The sequence below is a fragment of the Chiloscyllium plagiosum genome, chromosome 14, assembly GCF_004010195.1.
Source record: "Chiloscyllium plagiosum isolate BGI_BamShark_2017 chromosome 14, ASM401019v2, whole genome shotgun sequence".
Lineage (NCBI taxonomy): Eukaryota > Metazoa > Chordata > Chondrichthyes > Orectolobiformes > Hemiscylliidae > Chiloscyllium > Chiloscyllium plagiosum.
The window spans coordinates 40,761,926-40,772,712 of record NC_057723.1 but is presented as its reverse complement, the minus strand read 5'-3'; positions in this window follow the sequence as shown (position 1 = coordinate 40,772,712).

Below are 10,787 nucleotides of genomic sequence, written 5' to 3'. Positions count from 1 at the left end.
GAGGGATTAGACAAGCTGCAGACCTGGGGTGAGAGGTGCCAAATCAAGTTTAATGCCAAAAATGAGGTAATTCACTTTGGAAGGAGTAACAGGAATAAGAATACTGGGTTAATGGCAAGATTCTTGGTGGTGTAGATGAGCAGAAATATCTCAGTGTCAAAGTGCATAGATCCTTGAGAGTTGCCACCTAGGTTGATAGAGTTGTTATTGTGTACAGTGTATTAGCTTTTGTTGGCAGAGGGATTGAGTTTTAGAGCCATGAGATCATGTTGCAGCTTTACAAAGCTCTGGTGCGACTACTCTTGGAATATTGCATATAGTTCTGGTAACTGCAAAAGGATGTGGAAGCATTGGAAAGGGTACAGAGGAGATTTACCAGGATGTTGCCTGGTATGGAAGGAAGATCTTAGAGGAAAGGTTGAGGGACTGGAGGCTGTTTTTGTTAGAGAGAAGGTTAAGAGGTTACTTAGAGACATAGAAGATGATCAGAGGTTTAGATAGTGTTGACAGAGAGAGACCTTTTCCTTAGATGGTGATGGCTAGCATGTGGGGACATAGCTTTATATTGAGGGTGATAGATATAGGACAGATGTCAGAGTTAGGCTCTTTACTCAAGAGTAGTAAATCAGGGAACACCCTGACTGTAACAGTAGTAGACTCGCCAACTATAAAGGCCTTTAAATGGCCATTGGATGATCATTGAATAGCGTAGGTTAGACAGACTTCAGATTGGTTTCATAGGTCGGCACAACATCAGGGCCAAAGGACATGCCCTGCACCATTATGTTCCATGTTCAGGGAAAGTCCCAGATGACTGGAAATTGCTAACATGATACCCCTGTTAAGGGAGTAAGGTAAAAGGAAATTATAGGCTGATGACCTCAGTTGTTGGCAAGATTTTGGAATACATTGTGAAGGATGAGATTTCTGAATACTTTGAAATGCATGGTAAAATAGGGCAAATTCAGCATGTTTCGGAAAGGGGAGGTCATGTCTGACATATCTGTTAGAATTCTTTTGAGTAGGTAATGAACCAATGGATGTTATCCATCTTGACTTCCCAAAGGCTGTTTTAAAAAAAATTCTCAAGGTCAGGTTCGTAGGAGAGTAGTCTGACACAGAACAAACGACCAAGAGGCGAGTCTGCTAGAATATGGGCATTTTATTCCCCGCACCGTCGCCACAACCAACGGGTCTGGCTTATACTCACTACATGTTACCGGAACTGGGAGCCGTCAGTTCTCGTAGAGCGGTTGCCAACAACCCACGCTCGGCGGTTAAACGTAACCCCGGAGCAGACTCACCGAACTGGAGACTTTTCCAGCTGATATACTCTTTTCCAGATATAAACATTCATGTGAACAGCAGAGCAAGGCTAAAAAACACATTCCATTCTGGTTACATACAGATAAGAAGATTCACACGGGGAGGTGTGTAATAAGATTCACACGGGACTAAGCAACACCTCCATTCCGGTTAGATTCACACATGTATTGGGACATAATTTTTAACCGTTTCACCACATTCCACTGCTTGGAATTTTACACCACAAAGGCCTTCCATAAGTTGCTACATAGTAGGCTACTGAGCAAGATAAAGACCAATCATTTTAGAGGCAAGAAGCTAGCATAGATAGAAGATTGGCTGTCTGGCAGAGGGCAGAAAGTGGGGTTAAGAGAATCCTTCTCAGGATTGAAACAGGTGACAAATGGTGTTCTACAAGGGTCAGTATGGAGACCACAGCTTTTCACTTTATACATTAACAATCTAAATTTAGGAACAGAGGGCATTCTGGCTGAGTTGCAAATAATACTAAGATAGGTGGAGACGTGGGTAGTATGAAGACAGCAGGGAGACTGTAGAAAGATTTAGATAGTTAGGAGAGTGGGCAAAGTGGCAGATGATACAATGTGGGCAAGTGTGAGATCATGTACTTTAGAAATAAGAGGAATGAACTATTTTATAAATGAGGAGAAAATTCAGAAGTCTGAAATGTAAAAGGGACTTGGAAGTCCTAGACCAGGTTGCTCTTAAGGTAAACTTGCAGATTGAGTTGGTAGTTATGAAGGCAAATACATTGTTGTCATTCATCTCGAGAGGACTAGAATATAAAAGAGGGATGTACGTCTGAGATTTAAGGTTCTGGTCAGACCACATTTAGAGCACTGAGCACTATTTTGGGCCCCATACCTCAGGAAGAATATACTGGCCCTGGAGCAGGTTGAAAGGAGGTTCATGAGAATGTCGCAGAAATGAAAAATAACATGAGGAAAGTTTGAGGACCCTGGAACTATACTCTATAGAGTTTGGAAGGATGAGGGGGCATCTAATTGAAACTTTGAGAATACTGAATGGACTGGACAGACTGGATGTTAGGAAGATGTTTCTATTGGTGGGAGAGACAGGACCCAAGAGCACAGTCTTTGAGTAAGGGAAGGCCCTTTAGAACAGAGGTAAGGAGAAACATCTTTAGCCAGAGAGTGGTCAGTCTATAGAATTCATTACTGCAGAAGGCTGTGGAGGCCAGGTCATTGACTATATTTAAAACAAAGTTCTTGATGGCCAAGGGGATCAAAGGTTACAGGGGAAAAGTGAAGCAAACTCAATGGGCCAAATGGCCTAATTTCTACTCCTATGTCTTATGGTCTTATTTTCACTGGAGCATGCATGTTTTCCTCCTTTGTGTGAATTATGCATTTTTAGTCTAAGCTAAAATATCCTTGGTGGATAACGTGTGCATAACTGTCAAGCTATCAAGTTATTTAAATACCCCACCCTTTACAATTTTAAAAAAACACCTGTCAGTTAATAAAAATAAAATCTAGTAGTTTCAACTGCTGTTTATAACTTTATCCCCACTTATCATTTACTGCGTAGAGTCCAAGAGAGAGAACTATCCAACTGTTCTTCTCCCTCTTTAGGCTCTATCCCCACCTAATTTTTTTTAGCTTCTCCACCCAACTTATCTTCTGCACATAGCTTCCATCAGATCTGATGAAAGTTCACTGTACCTGAAATGTTAACTCAGATTTCTCTGCACAGATGCTGCCAGACCTGCTCAGCTTTACCAGCTATTTCCTTTTGGTATGTGGTAATAACTGTCCATTTACTTTGATGAAAAAATGATGAGTAGCTAATCAGCATTTCTCATTGGATGAGAGACTAATATTTGACATCATCATGGGAAAATGTGCAATGGAAGCCATAAGGTACAGGTTGCCCTATAAAACTCAGACTGCCTTAGACAGGACAGTAGGGTTTAGTGAAGCCAGAAAAGGAAATGGTCTACTTGGGTTTGCAAACTGCCACAGCTGCACACAAAAGTGACAGGTAGCAGAACCACCTAAGAATTCCAGGAGATTTGTCCTGATGTGCCAGTGGGAAGGAATCAGCAGGACTAACTTTAGTGCTGGTAGTGGAAGTGTTCCAAAAACTAGATCTGGTACCTGGAGGCAGTCAGTTGGAGATACGACTTGGCCAGCAAGAACTATAAAATCATTGCAAGCGGAGAGCAACTTGAGTTAACTGTGGACTTTTTGCACTCTTCACAGAATTATGGTCTCCGCCAGCAATATGTAGTAAGCATAAAAGAAGAATATACTTTTTTATATGTACCTTTGCCTTTTTGTAGTTTAAACTACAAGTTGCCCACAAGAAATAGATACTATCAAGTTTATAAGTCCTTTTTAATAATAAAATCATGGATCCTGAAATCTTGTTACTATTAAATGACTGTTGAAATTTATTTTTAAACATTAGTTGCTATCAGAATTGTAAGATTCTGACATCAAATGTAACAGAACTGTATAAAGGAGAATGTGATTAAATACTGACTGACAAAACATGCCTGATCTGTTAGAGGAGAAAGTGAGGACTGCAGATGCTGGAGATCAGAGCTGAAAAATGTGTTGCTGGAAAAGCGCAGGTCAGGCAGCATCCAAGGAGCAGGAGAATTGACATTTCAGGCTCATGCCCGAAACGTCGATTCTCCTGCTCCTTGGATGCTGCCTGACCTGCTGCACTGATCTATGTTGCCAAGCGTAACATGTCTGAGCATTGTTCCCCCTTGCAATAACTTGCTCTATTGTTAGTGTTTGGTTTCCTTTATTCTGCTGGCCTTGAAAAGTGATTATAGTTGGTCCAGTTTACCATAATGACAGTTCACTTTGAAAAATGCTTCTGTTATTTCAAAATTGCTGATTTTTTTTAAAAGTACAAAACACACAATAGGGCTACATAGCCACAAACAGCAAACTTCTTGAAGGAAGCATGCTAAAGATGATGTACCTGTCTGATTACTCCACATTTCTTGCCTGCAATAGTTGCCAATTTGGAGTTGTAAAATCCCATATTACACAGTTATAAATCTTTCATCACTACATGATGGCTCAAAGTATTCTGCTGCCAGTGAGGTACTTTTAAATCAATGTCAGACACATTATGGCCCAGGAGGCCATTCAGCCCAACATGCATGCATCAGCTGATTAAATAAACATCCCTCCCCCAATCCCAAACACCTGCTTTTTCCTCATCCAGGTATTTTTAAAATTCAAAGCCTTTTTAGATGCCTCACTTGTGTGCTTCCATCTCACATTGAGTGCATTCCTCACCTTCACTAAATTGCTGAGTGAAAAAGATTTTTCCTCACTTCACCTTGCTTCATTTTCAGGTTACTCAAGTTCATGCCATCTTGTTTTTGGTCCTTGAATGAGAACAGTTTCCCCCTATCTATCCAACCCACTCATTTTGAATACCTCAGGATTTCCTCTTTCGACTTCATCAGTCCCAACATTTCAATCTGTCCTCAACTGGAATCATTGTCAACTACTTCTATTCATAAATAGACCAGATCCCTCTGCTCCCATGCCCTATTTAGAAGTGTACTTTTTTGTAGTCTTTCAATGTCCTTCCTACCAGAAATAATTGGACAAGACTCCAGTCACTGAGTCACCCTTTGTTTGGGCACAATCAATCCTCAACTGATAAGGATTCTAATCTCTTAAGAATAAAAATACAGCTAATAAACAGAAAGCAGCAGTTCACAAAAATATATAAAAGGGTAAAGAACAACAAAGCCAAACCCCACCATCCAACCAGTTTTCAGGGAGATGAGGAGAAACCTCAAATCCACTTCCAATCATCACTAAGATAACAGACAAGACTGTGATCAAATCAGAAACTGTGCATAGAACAAATCCAATATAGCTATATTTAAAAGAGACAGACACCCATCCACACCACATACTGGTCACTGCCCTTGATTGGCCTTCCTGCCTTCTGGTCTCTGGCCACCCTGCACACTGATCGACCCTCCCCCAGGCCTGTCAGCAGCCACCCAGCTCCCAGTCACCCTGCATACTGACTGGACTACTCCACACTGCTTTCATATGAACTGGCCGTTGGCCTTCCAGCCACCCTGCATACTGACTGACCCTTTCCCTGGACAGCATTCCTGCTGACTGGCCATCAGCTATCCTGGTCCCAGCCTCCCTGCATACTGACTAGCCTGCCCTATATCAGCTTTCCTGCAAGGACACAATCAGTTGCCTGCATATCGACAGGCTCCTCCTGGCCCACTTTCCTCCAGGTGGGTCATCAACCCATCAGCCCCCAACCAGCCACATACCAACTGCCCTTCCCTGAGGAGCTTTCCTTCGGCTGCCTAGCCCCCAGCCACCCTTTGTACTTAACAGACCGCGCCGCCCCCCCCTCAAGTCATTGACAGTCCAGCTCCTGATCCCCCGAAGGCAGCATCCAACTGAAGGCAGCAAATGCTCACCTCCCAGCATGCACATAAACACAGGTGTTCAGTCTTTACAGAGGCCTAGTCCACCAACAAAGGTCAGGCCTATGCACAGGAACAGCTCATCTGGAAAACCATTTTCTCAAGGGCTCAGCCCAAACACCAAAACAAAAAACAAAACAAAACTGCTAGGGCTAAGACCTGCCACAAAAAAACAACATTGTCCTTTTCTTAAGAGAAAAGAGTAACAGGCTGTAACCAGCCAGAGAAACAACAGTTCCCTAATGAGAACTGAGTTACACCTGAAACACATTGACTGTATAGATCAGGCAGTTTAAACAATCCTCAATAAAAGAACACCAGTTAACAAACTGGCTAAACAATTCAGCTAGTTCAGGAATCAGGTTTCAAAAAAAAGCAGAAACCAGCAGCAGTAACATAGTGTAGCACCAGTCAGCACTCTAAACTGAAGGGACTCCAAATCTCCTGATTTTATTAAACAATAGTTTACAAAACTGTAAACATTAACAGCTGTATACAGAGAATCAGCAGTTTTACAAGGGAGAGGAATGGCAAAGCCAGGCCCCAAACCCCATCATTCAACCAGTTTTCAGGGAAATGAAAACAAGCCTCAAATCCCAGTTTTAATCATTACAAAACAGTAACAATGACATTTGTACATGCAAGACAGTCCAATGACTATGCATACAATACAGACCCCCAGAAACCCAGCAAGTACCCCCATCCCTCCCAACATCTGGCCACTCTAAGGCATCCCCCACCCCTACACACCTTCTAGTTCTGTCTACCCTACATCCCTTCCAGTTCTCAGTCCGCCCCTAACACCTTCTGACCACCTCTAGGACAGCTCATCCTGCTTCCCAATTCCCCCCAGAATAACCCCAGCAGTCAGGATGGCCTACCCACCTTCTGGCTTCCCTAACCACTCTTAGCACCTTCCAGTCACCTCTAGGACAGCCCACCCCAAGTGACTGCACTGAGGACAGACTACCCACCTTCCAGTTCTCAGTCTGCCCCTACATATGATTGAGCTCTCACTCATCCCAATGCACCATCTGGCCAATGGGCCACCCTGACACCTTCCAGCCATCACTTGGCTAGCCCATCCCCAGGACAACAGCATGCAGGCCAGCCCACAAGCCATCTGGATCTCAGCCTCCACCTATGCACTCTGCTCTCAGCCACTCCAATACCTGCCGACCACTTCTAGGACAGCCCATCCTAATTACCCCTTCTCTGAGCACTGTTGTCCTGAATCTCGGCAGAGGCCACACCCCTCCCTGGAGAACTAGACACACTCACAGGAACACAGTACATTATAAACTCAGACTTAGTCCACTCCCAAAGGCAGGATCTACTCCCAAACTCCAGGATGTAGCAAGTGCTCACCTCCCAGCACACACACAGGTGTTCAGTCTTTGCAGAGGCCTAGTTAACAGGTCAGGCCTACCCACAGAAACAGCTCATCTGGTAAGATATTTTCTCACAAGGGCTCAATCCAAACACCAAAACAGTGAAGACACATACAAAAAACAAAAACTAGAGTCTAAGGGCTAAACTCTGCCATAAAATCAGCATAGCCCTTTTCTCAAAGTGGAGAGAAAAGTGGAACTCACAGGCTGTAACCAGCCAGTGAGACAACAGTTCCCTAACAAGGCCTGAACTACACCTGAAACACATTGACTGGGTAAATCAAGCAATTTAGAAATCAGTCCTCAATTTAAAAAAAAAAGTTATCCATTAACAAAACTGGCTTTATAAACCAGCAAAAGTAACACACTGACTGTGGCCCAGCCAGCACAGAGTCAGTCCCCTAAACAAAGGAGATTCTAAATCTTCCGGTTATATTATTTTATTAAACAAATTACAAAAACAGTTTACAACAAACAGCTACATTTACAGCTGCATACAAGAGACAGCAATTTTACAAGGGAGTGGAGCAGCAAAGCCAGGCCCCAAACCCTAGCATTCAAACAGTTTATAGGGACATGAGGACAAACCTCAAATCCCAGTTTCACAAAGATATAAAGAGACAACAGCAATGACAGTTGTACATTAGACAGTACTGTTACATACAAAAGTGCAGACAATACAGACCCAGCAAGCCCCCATCCCTCCCACCTTCCGACCACTCTAAGGCAGGGTTATTTTTTTTATATTATTTTATTAAACAAATTACAAACCAGTTTACAAAAAACATTGACAGCTGTACACGAAAGACAGCAGTTTTACAAGGGAGGGGAGCAGCAAAGATAGGCCCCGAAACCTACCATTCAACCATTTTACAGGGAGATGAGGACAAACCTCAAATCCCAGTTCCACGTGTGACAAGACAGTGACAATGACATTTATACATTAGACAATACCGTTACATACAAAAGTGCAGACAATAGACCCAGCAAACCCCCGCCCCTCCCACCTTCCGACCGCTCTAAGGCAGCCCACCCCTACCCACCTTCCGGTTCTCGGTCCACCCCATGCCCCTTCCAGTTCTCGGTCCGCCCTGACACACCTTTCGACCACCTCTAGGACAGCCCGCCCCAGTACCCGTCCAGGGTGACAGCAGTCAGGACGGCCTACCCACCTTCCGGCTTCACTGACCACCCTCAGCACCTTTCGACCACCTCTGGGGCAGCCCGTCCCCTAATCTTCCGGTTATATATTTTATTAAACAAATTACAAACAATTTACAAAAAACATTTCGACCACCTCTGGGGCAGCCCGTCCCCTAATCTTCCGGTTATATTGTTCAGCCAGGGCTTTCCTGATTGTCCCAGGTTAACAACCCCAAACAAGAACCTCATAATTAATGAGCTCCATCTGGTTTCAATCACTACACGACCCAAATGCATCAGGTCCCCTTTGATGTGAAGGGCAGTGTTTGTCACTGGCCACCCGGGTGTTTTCCTATCTTCCTGGTGGTGGAAATTGAATAAAGATTCGTGCACTTTGTGTCTTTCACTGTGTCTCACACCTGCACACACACACACACACCATGGGTGCTGGGGATAAAATAAGCACTACCGCACTTAGGTAGTGTGGGGGTTAATAAAAGAACAAAAATAAATAAATAAACAGGAGTGCCTCTTTCACTGTGTCTAGAAAATAAAAAAAAATGCATCAAGTCACACAAAATGAAAGCACTAATTTTTATGTAGGAAGTACAACAACCTTTCACAATGGTCGCTCAGTGGTTAGCACTGTTACCTCACAGCACCAGGGTCCTTGGTTTGATTCCAACCTCAGGTGACCGTCTGTTTGGAGTTTGCACATTCTCCCCGTGTCTGCATGGGTTTCCTCCGGGTGCTCCAGTTTCCTCCCACAGTCCAAAAATGTGCAGGTTAAGTGAATTGGCCATGCTTAAATTGTCAATTAGTTGCATTATTCAGAGGGAAAAAAGGTTTGGGTAGGTTACTCTTCGGAGGGTTGGTGTGGACCTGTTGGGCCGAAGGGCCTGTTTTCACTTTGTAGGGAATCTAATCTAAATGGCAAAGTGATAATCTGTTTCTATGATGTCGATTAAGGGATAGATATTGTCCAGGACACTGGGGAGAACATCTGTGCTTTCCTTCAAAATAACAAAGTGGAATCATAATGTTCACTGGAGAGTGAAGATAACACCACAATTTAACTTAAAATCCAAAAACAGAAACTCCACCAATGCACCAGAGTGTCCACTAAGATTTCTGTGCCCAGCTCCTGGTATGGGACTTGTACCCATAATTTTATGACTCAAAAGCATGAGTGTTATTAACTGAGCAGAGGATTACTTCATTGTCTGTGAGTTATGCTCATTTTCAAAATACTATTTTACAATTTTAATGATTACAATTCATTCATTGTGGTGCAATAAAAACAGATTGACGGGGTTAAGTTTGTGATTTAAAAATAAGATAATTCTATAACTAAATACAAACCTGATTTCGAACAACAAGGCCCTAGCTTCATATCCTGACTTCTGTTTTGAGCTATTTGAATATAGCGTCCGAAGATTAGACTCAATTTCAATTAAAGAGAAATATTAGGCAAGATTGCCATTCCTGATTGAGATCCTGCAGGCAAAGGTGTGTGTGTACATATGTGTTTGTGTCTGTATGTATATCTGTGTTTGTATGTGTCTGTGTTTACACATGCATCTATTTGGGCAATGAATAATTAGCTTCAGCTGTTGCTTTTGCTTGAATTGCCATCAGCGAAATCAGTCTCTGAGCTCATACATTAAGAACAGTCTCCTGGGCGATACTGAAAAGCTGTCAGCACCCGTAGAACAGAACTCCAGCATTAGTCACTGCCTTCATGAAATGGAAAACAAGAGTCGAAATAAATGGTTGAATGTTGTTTTTCTTTTTCCTCAACTGATATTTCAAAGACCAAGGCAAGTTAGACACTTAAAATGTAATTCATGTTGGTATGGAATCATTGAGATTTCCTGTTCGTGGTGTGACAGGGGAAATAAAACCTTCCTCATCTAAATAAGTTATTTACCAAAAAGAAGTCACTGACATGGATTTCTCTTCCCCATTTATTATTTGCACTATTATCCCTGTCTCATTTTCTCTAGTCAAGATAACCTAGAGCTAAACTGAAATTGCCAGAGCCATTTACTTTACTGTGCCCATGGGGGGGTGTGGAAATTGCCACAGTGTCTTGCTCATGCATTTGCAAACCCAACTCCCTTTGTTCTCCCTGTTTCTAGTCTTTTAGATTAAATTAGATTCCCTATAATGTGGAAACAGTCCCTTCCGCCCAACCAGTCCACACCGACCCTCCAAAGAGTAACCCACCCAGACCCATTTTCCTCTGACTAATGCACCTAACACTATGGGCAGCTTAGCATGGCCAATTCACTTGACCTGCTCATCTTTAGACTGTGGGAGGAAACCGGAGCACCCAGAAGAAACCCACGCAGACACAGGGAAAGTGTGCAAACTCCACACAGAGAGTTACCCAAGGCTGGAATCAAACCTGGGACTGTGAGGCAGCAATGCTAACCAATGAGCCACCGTGCTGCTTCATCTTGATA